Genomic DNA, 13,743 nt, shown 5'->3' with positions numbered 1-13,743 from the left:
CAAAAAAAACACGCTTTAGCACTGCAAGAAATTAATACTCTGAATACAAATTTTAACGCTTCAAGATCTTAGTCAGAAATCGTTAGCGTTCCAATACCCTTTTACCCTTGATCCCTATTAAACAGTTACGGCTTTAAAATAACTAGTTTACCGTTTGTTGACGTTTGCCATTCTAATAGCCTAACGCAAATTAGTTTCCGTTTTCCATCAAAAGTCAGCCAAATGTGTGAACATATTTTTAAAAACTTTCCCCAATTTAAGAACTTCAGCCATCCTCAAATCTGCTCCTCCCGACCCCCCCCCCAAAAAAAAGACACGCTTTAGCACTGCAAGAAATTAATACTCTGAATACAAATTTTAACGCTTCAAGATCTTAGTCAGAAATCGTTAGCGTTCCAATACCCTTTTACCCTTGATCCCTATTAAACAGTTACGGCTTTAAAATAACTAGTTTACCGTCTGTTAACGTTTGCCATTCTAATAGCCTAACGCAAATTAGTTTCCGTTTTCCATCAAAAGTCGGCCAAATGTGTGAACATATTTTTATAAACTTTCCCCAATTTAAGAACTTCAGCCATCCTCAAATCTGTTCCTCCCCCCCCCCAAAAAAAAACACGCTTTAGCACTGCAAGAAATTAATACTCTGAATACAAATTTTAACGCTTCAAGATCTTAGTCAGAAATCGTTAGCGTTCCAATACCCTTTTACCCTTGATCCCTATTAAACAGTTACGGCTTTAAAATAACTAGTTTACCGTTTGTTAACGTTTGCCATTCTAATAGCCTAACGCAAATAAGTTTCCGTTTTCCATCAAAAGTCGGCCAAATGTGTGAACATATTTTTAAAAACTTTCCCCAATTTAAGAACTTCAGCCATCCTCAAATCTGTTCCTCCCCCCCCCCAAAAAACACGCTTTAGCACTGCAAGAAATTAATACTCTGAATACAAATTTTAACGCTTCAAGATCTTAGTCAGAAATCGTTAGCGTTCCAATACCCTTTTACCCTTGATCCCTATTAAACAGTTACGGCTTTAAAATAACTAGTTTACCGTTTGTTAACGTTTGCCATTCTAATAGCCTAACGCAAATTAGTTTCCGTTTTCCATCAAAAGTCGGCCAAATGTGTGAACATATTTTTAAAAACTTTCCCCAATTTAAGAACTTCAGCCATCCTCAAATCTGTTCTTTCCCCCCCCCAAAAAAAAAACACGCTTTAGCACTGCAAGAAATTAATACTCTGAATACAAATTTTAACGCTTCAAGATCTTAGTCAGAAATCGTTAGCGTTCCAACACCCTTTTACCCTTGATCCCTATTAAACAGTTACGGCTTTAAAATAACTAGTTTACCGTTTGTTAACGTTTGCCATTCTAATAGTCTAACGCAAATTAGTTTCCGTTTTCCATCAAAAGTCAGCCAAATGTGTGAACATATTTTTAAAAACTTTCTCCAATTTAAGAACTTCAGCCATCCTCAAATCTGTTCCTCCACCCCCCCCCCCCCAAAAAAAAAAATAAACACGCTTTAGTACTGCAAGAAATTAATACTCTGAATACAAATTTTAACGCTTCAAGATCTTAGTCAGAAATCGTTAGCGTTCCAATACCCTTTTACCCTTGATCCCTATTAAGCAGTTACGGCTTTAAAATAACTAGTTTACCGTTTGTTAACGTTTGCCATTCTAATAGCCTAACGCAAATTAGTTTCCGTTTTCCATCAAAAGTCGGCCAAATGTGTGAACATATTTTTAAAAACTTTCCCCAATTTAAGAACTTCAGCCATCCTCAAATCTGTTCCTCCCACCCCCCCAAAAAATAAACACGCTTTAGCACTGCAAGAAATTAATACTCTGAATACAAATTTTAACGTTTCAAGATCTTAGTCAGAAATCGTTAGCGTTCCAATACCCTTTTACCCTTGATCCCTATTAAACAGTTACGGCTTTAAAATAACTAGTTTACCGTTTGTTAACGTTTGCCATTCTAATAGCCTAACGCAAATTAGTTTCCGTTTTCCATCAAAAGTCGGCCAAATGTGTGAACATATTTTTAAAAACTTTCCCCAATTTAAGAACTTCAGCCATCCTCAAATCTGTTCCTCCCCCCCCCCCCAAAAAAAACACGCTTTAGCACTGCAAGAAATTAATACTCTGAATACAAATTTTAACGCTTCAAGATCTTAGTCAGAAATCGTTAGCGTTCCAATACCCTTTTACCCTTGATCCCTATTAAACAGTTACGGGCTTTAAAATAACTAGTTAACCGTTTGTTAACGTTTGCCATTCTAATAGCCTAACGCAAATTAGTTTCCATTTCCATCAAAAGTCAGCCAAATGTGTGAACATATTTTTAAAAGCTTTCCCCAATTTAAGAACTTCAGCCATCCTCAAATCTGTTCCTCCCACACCCCCCCCCAAAAAAAAACACGCTTTAGCACTGCAAGAAATTAATACTCTGAATACAAATTTTAACGCTTCAAGATCTTAGTCAGAAATCGTTAGCGTTCCAATACCCTTTTACCCTTGATCCCTATTAAACAGTTACGGCTTTAAAATAACTAGTTTACCGTTTGTTAACGTTTGCCATTCTAATAGCCTAACGCAAATTAGTTTCCGTTTTCCATCAAAAGTCGGCCAAATGTGTGAACATATTTTTAAAAACTTTCCCCAATTTAAGAACTTCAGCCATCCTTAAATCTGTTCCTCCCCCCCCCAAAAAAAAACACGCTTTAGCACTGCAAGAAATTAATACTCTGAATACAAATTTTAACGCTTCAAGATCTTAGTCAGAAATCGTTAGCGTTCCAATACCCTTTTACCCTTGATCCCTATTAAACAGTTACGGCTTTAAAATAACTAGTTTACCGTTTGTTAACGTTTGCCATTCTAATAGCCTAACGCAAATTAGTTTCCGTTTTCCATCAAAAGTCAGCCAAATGTGTGAACATATTTTTAAAAAGCTTTCCCCAATTTAAGAACTTCAGCCATCCTCAAATCTGTTCCTCCAACCCCCCCCCCAAAAAAAAACACGCTTTAGCACTGCAAGAAATTAATACTCTGAATACAAATTTTAACGCTTCAAGATCTTAGTCAGAAATCGTTAGCGTTCCAATACCCTTTTACCCTTGATCCCTATTAAACAGTTACGGCTTTAAAATAACTAGTTTACCGTTTGTTGACGTTTGCCATTCTAATAGCCTAACGCAAATTAGTTTCCGTTTTCCATCAAAAGTCAGCCAAATGTGTGAACATATTTTTAAAAACTTTCCCCAATTTAAGAACTTCAGCCATCCTCAAATCTGCTCCTCCCGACCCCCCCCCCCAAAAAAAGACACGCTTTAGCACTGCAAGAAATTAATACTCTGAATACAAATTTTAACGCTTCAAGATCTTAGTCAGAAATCGTTAGCGTTCCAATACCCTTTTACCCTTGATCCCTATTAAACAGTTACGGCTTTAAAATAACTAGTTTACCGTCTGTTAACGTTTGCCATTCTAATAGCCTAACGCAAATTAGTTTCCGTTTTCCATCAAAAGTCGGCCAAATGTGTGAACATATTTTTATAAACTTTCCCCAATTTAAGAACTTCAGCCATCCTCAAATCTTTTCCTCCCCCCCCCCCCAAAAAAAAAACACGCTTTAGCACTGCAAGAAATTAATACTCTGAATACAAATTTTAACGCTTCAAGATCTTAGTCAGAAATCGTTAGCGTTCCAATACCCTTTTACCCTTGATCCCTATTAAACAGTTACGGCTTTAAAATAACTAGTTTACCGTTTGTTAACGTTTGCCATTCTAATAGCCTAACGCAAATAAGTTTCCGTTTTCCATCAAAAGTCGGCCAAATGTGTGAACATATTTTTAAAAACTTTCCCCAATTTAAGAACTTCAGCCATCCTCAAATCTGTTCCCCCCCCCCCCCCCAAAAAACACGCTTTAGCACTGCAAGAAATTAATACTCTGAATACAAATTTTAACGCTTCAAGATCTTAGTCAGAAATCGTTAGCGTTCCAATACCCTTTTACCCTTGATCCCTATTAAACAGTTACGGCTTTAAAATAACTAGTTTACCGTTTGTTAACGTTTGCCATTCTAATAGCCTAACGCAAATTAGTTTCCGTTTTCCATCAAAAGTCGGCCAAATGTGTGAACATATTTTTAAAAACTTTCCCCAATTTAAGAACTTCAGCCATCCTCAAATCTGTTCTTTCCCCCCCCCCAAAAAAAAACACGCTTTAGCACTGCAAGAAATTAATACTCTGAATACAAATTTTAACGCTTCAAGATCTTAGTCAGAAATCGTTAGCGTTCCAACACCCTTTTACCCTTGATCCCTATTAAACAGTTACGGCTTTAAAATAACTAGTTTACCGTTTGTTAACGTTTGCCATTCTAATAGCCTAACGCAAATTAGTTTCCGTTTTCCATCAAAAGTCAGCCAAATGTGTGAACATATTTTTAAAAACTTTCCCCAATTTAAGAACTTCAGCCATCCTCAAATCTGTTCCTCCCACCCCCCCCCCCAAAAAAAACACGCTTTAGCACTGCAATAAATTAATACTCTGAATACAAATTTTAACGCTTCAAGATCTTAGTCAGAAATCGTTAGCGTTCCAATACCCTTTTACCCTTGATCCCTATTAAACAGTTACGGCTTTAAAATAACTAGTTTACCGTTTGTTAACGTTTGCCATTCTAATAGCCTAACGCAAATTAGTTTCCGTTTTCCATCAAAAGTCGGCCAAATGTGTGAACATATTTTTAAAAACTTTCCCCCAATTTAAGAACTTCAGCCATCCTCAAATCTGTTCCTCCCACCCCCCCCCAAAAATAAACACGCTTTAGCACTGCAAGAAATTAATACTCTGAATACAAATTTTAACGCTTCAAGATCTTAGTCAGAAATCGTTAGCGTTCCAATACCCTTTTACCCTTGATCCCTATTAAACAGTTACGGCTTTAAAATAAGTAGTTTACCGTTTGTTAACGTTTGCCATTCTAATAGCCTAACGCAAATTAGTTTCCGTTTTCCATCAAAAGTCGGCCAAAATGTGTGAACATATTTTTAAAAACTTTCCCCAATTTAAGAACTTCAGCCATCCTCAAATCTGTTCCTCCCCCCCCCCCCAAAAAAAAACACGCTTTAGCACTGCAAGAAATTAATACTCTGAATACAAATTTTAACGCTTCAAGATCTTAGTCAGAAATCGTTAGCGTTCCAATACCCTTTTACCCTTGATCCCTATTAAACAGTTACGGCTTTAAAATAACTAGTTTACCGTTTGTTAACGTTTGCCATTCTAATAGCCTAACGCAAATTAGTTTCCGTTTTCCATCAAAAGTCAGCCAAATGTGTGAACATATTTTAAAAAGCTTTCCCCAATTTAAGAACTTCAGCCATCCTCAAATCTGTTCCTCCCACCCCCCCCCCCAAAAAAAAAAACACGCTTTAGCACTGCAAGATATTAATACTCTGAATACAAATTTTAACGCTTCAAGATCTTAGTCAGAAATCGTTAGCGTTCCAATACCCTTTTACCCTTGATCCCTATTAAACAGTTACGGCTTTAAAATAACTAGTTTACCGTTTGTTAACGTTTGCCATTCTAATAGTATAACGCAAATTAGTTTCCGTTTGCATCAAAAGTCGGCCAAATGTGTGAACATATTTTTAAAAACTTTTCCCCAATTTAAGAACTTCAGCCATCCTCAAATCTGTTCCTCCCCCCCCCCCATAAAAAAACACGCTTTAGCACTGCAAGAAATTAATACTCTGAATACAAATTTTAACGCTTCAAGATCTTAGTCAGAAATCGTTAGCGTTCCAATACCCTTGATCCCTATTAAACAGTTACGGCTTTAAAATAACTAGTTTACCGTTTGTTAACGTTTGCCATTCTAATAGCCTAACGCAAATTAGTTTCCGTTTTCCATCAAAAGTCGGCCAAATGTGTGAACATATTTTTAAAAACTTTCCCCAATTTAAGAACTTCAGCCATCCTCAAATCTGTTCCTCCCACCCCCCCCAAAAAATAAAACACGCTTTAGCACTGCAAGAAATTAATACTCTGAATACAAATTTTAACGCTTCAAGATCTTAGTCAGAAATCGTTAGCGTTCAAAATACCCTTTTACCCTTGGTCCCTATTAAACAGTTGCGGCTTTAAAATAACTAGTTTACCGTTTATTAACGTTTGACATTCTAATAGCCCTAACGCAAATTAGTATCCGTTTTCCATCAAAAGTCGGCCAAATGTGTGAACATATTTTTAAAACTTTCCCCAATTTAAGAACTTCAGCCATCCTTAAAATCTGTTCCTCCCCCCCCCTCCCCAAAAAAAAAACACGCTTTAGCACTGCAAGAAATTAATACTCTGAATACAAATTTTAACGCTTCAAGATCTTAGTCAGAAATCGTTAGCGTTCCAATACCCTTTTACCCTTGATCCCTATTAAACAGTTACGGCTTTAAAATAACTAGTTTACCGTTTGTTAACGTTTGCCATTCTAATAGCCTAACGCAAATTAGTTTTCGTTTTCCATCAAAAGTCAGCTCAAATGTGTGAACATATTTTTAAAAAGCTTTCCCCAATTTAAGAACTTCAGCCATCCTCAAATCTGTTCCTCCAACCCCCCCCCCCCAAAAAAAAAACACGCTTTAGCACTGCAAGAAATTAATACTCTGAATACAAATTTTAACGCTTCAAGATCTTAGTAAGAAATCGTTAGCGTTCCAATACCCTTTTACCCTTGATCCCCTATTAAACAGTTACGGCTTTAAAATAACTAGTTTACCGTTTGTTGACGTTTGCCCATTCTAATAGCCTAACGCAAATTAGTTTCCGTTTTCCATCAAAAGTCAGCCAAATGTGTGAACATATTTTTAAAAACTTTCCCCAATTTAAGAACTTCAGCCATCCTCAAATCTGCTCCTCCCGACCCCCCCCCCCAAAAAAAAGACACGCTTTAGCACTGCAAGAAATTAATACTCTGAATACAAATTTTAACGCTTCAAGATCTTAGTCAGAAATCGTTAGCGTTCCCAATACCCTTTTACCCTTGATCCCGATTAAACAGTTACGGCTTTAAAATAACTAGTTTACCGTTTGTTAACGTTTGCCATTCTAATAGCCTAACGCAAATTAGTTTCCGTTTTCCATCAAAAGTCGGCCAAATGTGTGAACATATTTTTATAAACTTTCCCCAATTTAAGAACTTCAGCCATCCTCAAATCTGTTCCTCCCCCCCCCCCAAAAAAAAAACACGCTTTAGCACTGCAAGAAATTAATACTCTGAATACAAATTTTAACGCTTCAAGATCTTAGTCAGAAATCGTTAGCGTTCCAATACCCTTTTACCCTTGATCCCTATTAAACAGTTACGGCTTTAAAATAACTAGTTTACCGTTTGTTAACGTTTGCCATTCTAATAGCTAACGCAAATAAGTTTCCGTTTTCCATCAAAAGTCGGCCAATTGTGTGAACATATTTTTAAAAACTTTCCCCAATTTAAGAACTTCAGCCATCCCTCAAATCTGTTCCTCCCCCCCCCCCAAAAAAAACACACGCTTTAGCACTGCAAGAAATTAATACTCTGAATACAAATTTTAACGCTTCAAGATCTTAGTCAGAAATCGTTAGCGTTCCAATACCCTTTTACCCTTGATCCCTATTAAACAGTTACGGCTTTAAAATAACTAGTTTACCGTTTGTTAACGTTTGCCATTCTAATAGCCTAACGCAAATTAGTTTCCGTTTTCCATCAAAAGTCGGCCCAAATGTGTGAACATATTTTTAAAAACTTTCCCCCAATTTAAGAACTTCAGCCATCCTCAAATCTGTTCCTTCCCCCCCCCCCCAAAAAAAAAAACACGCTTTAGCACTGCAAGAAATTAATACTCTGAATACAAATTTTAACGCTTCAAGATCTTAGTCAGAAGTCGTTTAGCGTTCCAATACCCTTTTACCCTTGATCCCTATTAAACAGTTACGGCTTTAAAATAACTAGTTTACCGTTTGTTAACGTTTGCCATTCTAATAGCCTAACGCAAATTAGTTTCCGTTTTCCATCAAAAGTCGGCCAAATGTGTGAACATATTTTTAAAAACTTTCCCCCAATTTAAAAACTTCAGCCATCCTCAAATCTGTTCCTCCCCCCCCCCCCAAAAAAAAACACGCTTTAGCACTGCAAGAAATTAATACTCTGAATACAAATTTTAACGCTTCAAGATCTTAGTCAGAAATCGTTAGCGTTCCAATACCCTTTTACCCTTGATCCCTATTAAAACAGTTACGGCTTTAAAATAACTAGTTAACGTTTGCCATTCTAATAGCCTAACGCAAATTAGTTTCCGTTTTCCATCAAAAGTCGGCAAATGTGTGAACATATTTTAAAAACTTTCCCCAATTTAAGAACTTCAGCCATCCTCAAATCTGTTCCTCCCACCCCCCCCCAATAAAAACACGCTTTAGCACTGCAATAAATTAATACTCTGAATACAAATTTTAACGCTTCAAGATCTTAGTCAGAAATCGTTAGCGTTCCAATACCCTTTTACCCTTGATCCCTATTAAACAGTTACGGCTTTAAAATAACTAGTTTACCGTTTGTTAACGTTTGCCATTCTAATAGCCTAACGCAAATTAGTTTCCGTTTTCCATCAAAAGTCGGCCAAATGTGTGAACATATTTTTAAAAAACTTTCCCCAATTTAAGAACTTCAGCCATCCTCAAATCTGTTCCTCCCACCCCCCCCAAAAAATAAACACGCTTTAGCACTGCAAGAAATTAATACTCTGAATACAAATTTTAACGCTTCAAGATCTTAGTCAGAAATCGTTAGCGTTCCAATACCCTTTTACCCTTGATCCCTATTAAACAGTTACGGCTTTAAAATAAGCTAGTTTACCGTTTGTTAAACGTTTGCCATTCTAATAGCCTAACGCAAATTAGTTTCCGTTTTCCATCAAAAGTCGGCCAAATGTGTGAACATATTTTTAAAAACTTTCCCCCAATTTAAGAACTTCAGCCATCCTCAAATCTGTTCCTCCCACCCCCCCAAAAAAATAAACACGCTTTAGCACTGCAAGAAATTAATACTCTGAATACAAATTTTAACGCTTCAAGATCTTAGTCAGAAATCGTTAGCGTTCCAATACCCTTTTACCCTTGATCCCTATTAAACAGTTACGGCTTTAAAATAACTAGTTAACGTTTGCCATTCTAATAGCCTAACGCAAATTAGTTTCCGTTTTCCATCAAAAGTCGGCCAAATGTGTGAACATATTTTTAAAAACTTTCCCCAATTTAAGAACTTCAGCCATCCTCAAATCTGTTCCTCCCACCCCCCCCCCCCAATAAAAACACGCTTTAGCACTGCAATAAATTAATACTCTGAATACAAATTTTAACGCTTCAAGATCTTAGTCAGAAATCGTTAGCGTTCCAATACCCTTTTACCCTTGATCCCTATTAAACAGTTACGGCTTTAAAATAACTAGTTTACCGTTTGTTAACGTTTGCCATTCTAATAGCCTAACGCAAATTAGTTTCCGTTTTCCATCAAAAGTCGGCCAAATGTGTGAACATATTTTTAAAAACTTTCCCCAATTTAAGAACTTCAGCCATCCTCAAATCTGTTCCTCCCCACCCCCCCCCCCAAAAAATAAACACGCTTTAGCACTGCAAGAAATTAATACTCTGAATACAAATTTTAACGCTTCAAGATCTTAGTCAGAAATCGTTAGCGTTCCAATACCCTTTTACCCTTGATCCCTATTAAACAGTTACGGCTTTAAAATAAGTAGTTTACCGTTTGTTAACGTTTGCCATTCTAATAGCCTAACGCAGAATTAGTTTCCGTTTTCCATCAAAAGTCGGCCAAATGTGTGAACATATTTTTTAAAAACTTTCCCCAATTTAAGAACTTCAGCCATCCTCAAATCTGTTCCTCCCCCCCCCCAAAAAAAAACACGCTTTAGCACTGCAAGAAATTAATACTCTGAATACAAATTTTAACGCTTCAAGATCTTAGTCAGAAATCGTTAGCGTTCCAATACCCTTTTACCCTTGATCCCTATTAAACAGTTACGGCTTTAAAATAACTAGTTTACCGTTTGTTAACGTTTGCCATTCTAATAGCCTAACGCAAATTAGTTTCCGTTTTCCCATCAAAAGTCAGCCAAATGTGTGAACATATTTTTAAAAGCTTTCCCCAATTTAAGAACTTCAGCCATCCTCAAATCTGTCTCCCTCACCACCCCTCCCCCCCCCCCCCCAAAAAAAACACGCTTTAGCACTGCAAGATATTAATACTCTGAATACAAATTTTTAACGCTTCAAGATCTTAGTCAGAAATCGTTAGCGTTCCAACTACCCTTGATCCCTATTAAACAGTTACGGCTTTAAAATAACTAGTTTACCGTTTGTTAACGTTTGCCATTCTAATAGCCTAACGCAAATTAGTTTCCGTTTTCCATCAAAAGTCGGCCAAATGTGTGAACATATTTTTAAAAACTTTCCCCAATTTAAGAACTTCAGCCATCCTCAAATCTGTTCCTCCCACCCCCCCCCCCAAAAAAAAACACGCTTTAGCACTGCAAGAAATTAATACTCTGAATACAAATTTTAACGCTTCAAGATCTTAGTCAGAAATCGTTAGCGTTCCAATACCCTTTTACCCTTGATCCCTATTAAACAGTTACGGCTTTAAAATAACTAGTTTACCGTTTGTTAACGTTTGCCATTCTAATAGCCTAACGCAAATTAGTTTCCGTTTTCCATCAAAAGTCGGCCAAATGTGTGAACATATTTTTAAAAACTTTCCCCAATTTAAGAACTTCAGCCATCCTCAAATCTGTTCCTCCCACCGCCCCCAAAAAATAAACACGCTTTAGCACTGCAAGAAATTAATACTCTGAATACAAATTTTAACGCTTCAAGATCTTAGTCAGAAATCGTTAGCGTTCAAATACCCTTTTACCCTTGGTCCCTATTAAACAGTTGCGGCTTTAAAATAACTAGTTTACCGTTTGTTAACGTTTGACATTCTAATAGCCTAACGCAAATTAGTTTCCGTTTTCCATCAAAAGTCGGCCAAATGTGTGAACATATTTTTAAAAAACTTTCCCCAATTTAAGAACTTCAGCCATCCTTAAAATCTGTTCCTCCCCCCCCCCAAAAAAAAAACACGCTTTAGCACTGCAAGAAATTAATACTCTGAATACAAATTTTAACGCTTCAAGATCTTAGTCAGAAATCGTTAGCGTTCCAATACCCTTTTACCCTTGATCCCTATTAAACAGTTACGGCTTTAAAATAACTAGTTTACCGTTTGTTAACGTTTGCCATTCTAATAGCCCTAACGCAAATTAGTTTCCGTTTTCCATCAAAAGTCAGCCAAATGTGTGAACATATTTTTAAAAAGCTTTCCCCAAATTTAAGAACTTCAGCCATCCTCAAATCTGTTCCTCCAACCCCCCCCCCCCCAAAAAAAAAACACGCTTTAGCACTGCAAGAAATTAATACTCTGAATACAAATTTTAACGCTTCAAGATCTTAGTAAGAAATCGTTAGCGTTCCAATACCCTTTTACCCTTGATCCCTATTAAACAGTTACGGCTTTAAAATAACTAGTTTACCGTTTGTTGACGTTTGCCATTCTAATAGCCTAACGCAAATTAGTTTCCGTTTTCCATCAAAAGTCAGCCAAATGTGTGAACATATTTTTAAAAACTTTCCCCCAATTTAAGAACTTCAGCCATCCTCAAATCTGCTCCTCCCCGACCCCCCCCCCCAAAAAAAAAGACACGCTTTAGCACTGCAAGAAATTAATACTCTGAATACAAATTTTTAACGCTTCAAGATCTTAGTCAGAAATCGTTAGCGTTCCAATACCCTTTTACCCTTGATCCCTATTAAACAGTTACGGCTTTAAAATAACTAGTTTACCGTTTGTTAACGTTTGCCATTCTAATAGCCTAACGCAAATTAGTTTCCGTTTTCCATCAAAAGTCGGCCAAATGTGTGAACATATTTTTATAAACTTTCCCCAATTTAAGAACTTCAGCCATCCTCAAATCTGTTCCTCCCCACCCCCCCAAAAAAAACACGCTTTAGCACTGCAAGAAATTAATACTCTGAATACAAATTTTAACGCTTCAAGATCTTAGTCAGAAATCGTTAGCGTTCCAATACCCTTTTACCCTTGATCCCTATTAAACAGTTACGGCTTTAAATAACTAGTTTACCGTTTGTTAACGTTTGCCATTCTAATAGCCTAACGCAAAATAAGTTTCCGTTTTCCATCAAAAGTCGGCCAATTGTGTGAACATATTTTTAAAAACTTTCCCCAATTTAAGAACTTCAGCCATCCTCAAATCTGTTCCTCCCCCCCCCCAAAAAAAAAACACGCTTTAGCACTGCAAGAAATTAATACTCTGAATACAAATTTTAACGCTTCAAGATCTTAGTCAGAAATCGTTAGCGTTCCAATACCCTTTTACCCTTGATCCCTATTAAACAGTTACGGCTTTAAAATAACTAGTTTACCGTTTGTTAACGTTTGCCATTCTAATAGCCTAACGCAAATTAGTTTTCCGTTTTCCATCAAAAGTCGGCCAAATGTGTGAACATATTTTTAAAAACTTTCCCCAATTTAAGAACTTCAGCCATCCTCAAATCTGTTCCTTTCCCCCCCCCCCCAAAAAAAAAACACGCTTTAGCACTGCAAGAAATTAATACTCTGAATACAAATTTTAACGCTTCAAGATCTTAGTCAGAAATCGTTAGCGTTCCAATACCCTTTTACCCTTGATCCCTATTAAAACAGTTACGGCTTTAAAATAACTAGTTTACCGTTTGTTAACGTTTGCCATTCTAATAGCCTAACGCAAATTAGTTTCCGTTTTCCATCAAAAGTCGGCCAAATGTGTGAACATATTTTTAAAAACTTTCCCCAATTTAAAAACTTCAGCCATCCTCAAATCTGTTCCTCCCCCCCCCCCAAAAAAAAACACGCTTTAGCACTGCAAGAAATTAATACTCTGAATACAAATTTTAACGCTTCAAGATCTTAGTCAGAAAATCGTTAGCGTTCCAATACCCTTTTACCTTGATCCCTATTAAACAGTTACGGCTTTAAAATAACTAGTTAACGTTTTGCCATTCTAATAGCCTAACGCAAATTAGTTTCCGTTTTCCATCAAAAGTCGGCCAAATGTGTGAACATATTTTTAAAAAACTTTCCCCAATTTAAGAACTTCAGCCATCCTCAAATCTGTTCCTCCCACCCCCCCCCCCAATAAAAAACACGCTTTAGCACTGCAATAAATTAATACTCTGAATACAAATTTTAACGCTTCAAGATCTTAGTCAGAAATCGTTAGCGTTCCAATACCCTTTTACCCTTGATCCCTATTAAACAGTTACGGCTTTAAAATAACTAGTTTACCGTTTGTTAACGTTTGCCATTCTAATAGCCTAACGCAAATTAGTTTCCGTTTTCCATCAAAAGTCGGCCAAATGTGTGAACATATTTTTAAAAACTTTCCCCAATTTAAGAACTTCAGCCATCCTCAAATCTGTTCCTCCCACCCCCCCCAAAAAATAAACACGCTTTAGCACTGCAAGAAATTAATACTCTGAATACAAATTTTAACGCTTCAAGATCTTAGTCAGAAATCGTTAGCGTTCCAATACCCTTTTACCCTTGATCCCTATTAAACAGTTACGGCTTTAAAAT

Source organism: Parasteatoda tepidariorum, chromosome 9 (genome assembly GCF_982258835.1).
Source record: "Parasteatoda tepidariorum strain Cologne lab strain chromosome 9, Ptep-v5.0, whole genome shotgun sequence".
In the NCBI taxonomy this organism is placed as follows: Eukaryota; Metazoa; Arthropoda; class Arachnida; order Araneae; family Theridiidae; genus Parasteatoda; species Parasteatoda tepidariorum.
Note: the sequence above shows the minus strand (reverse complement) of the source record.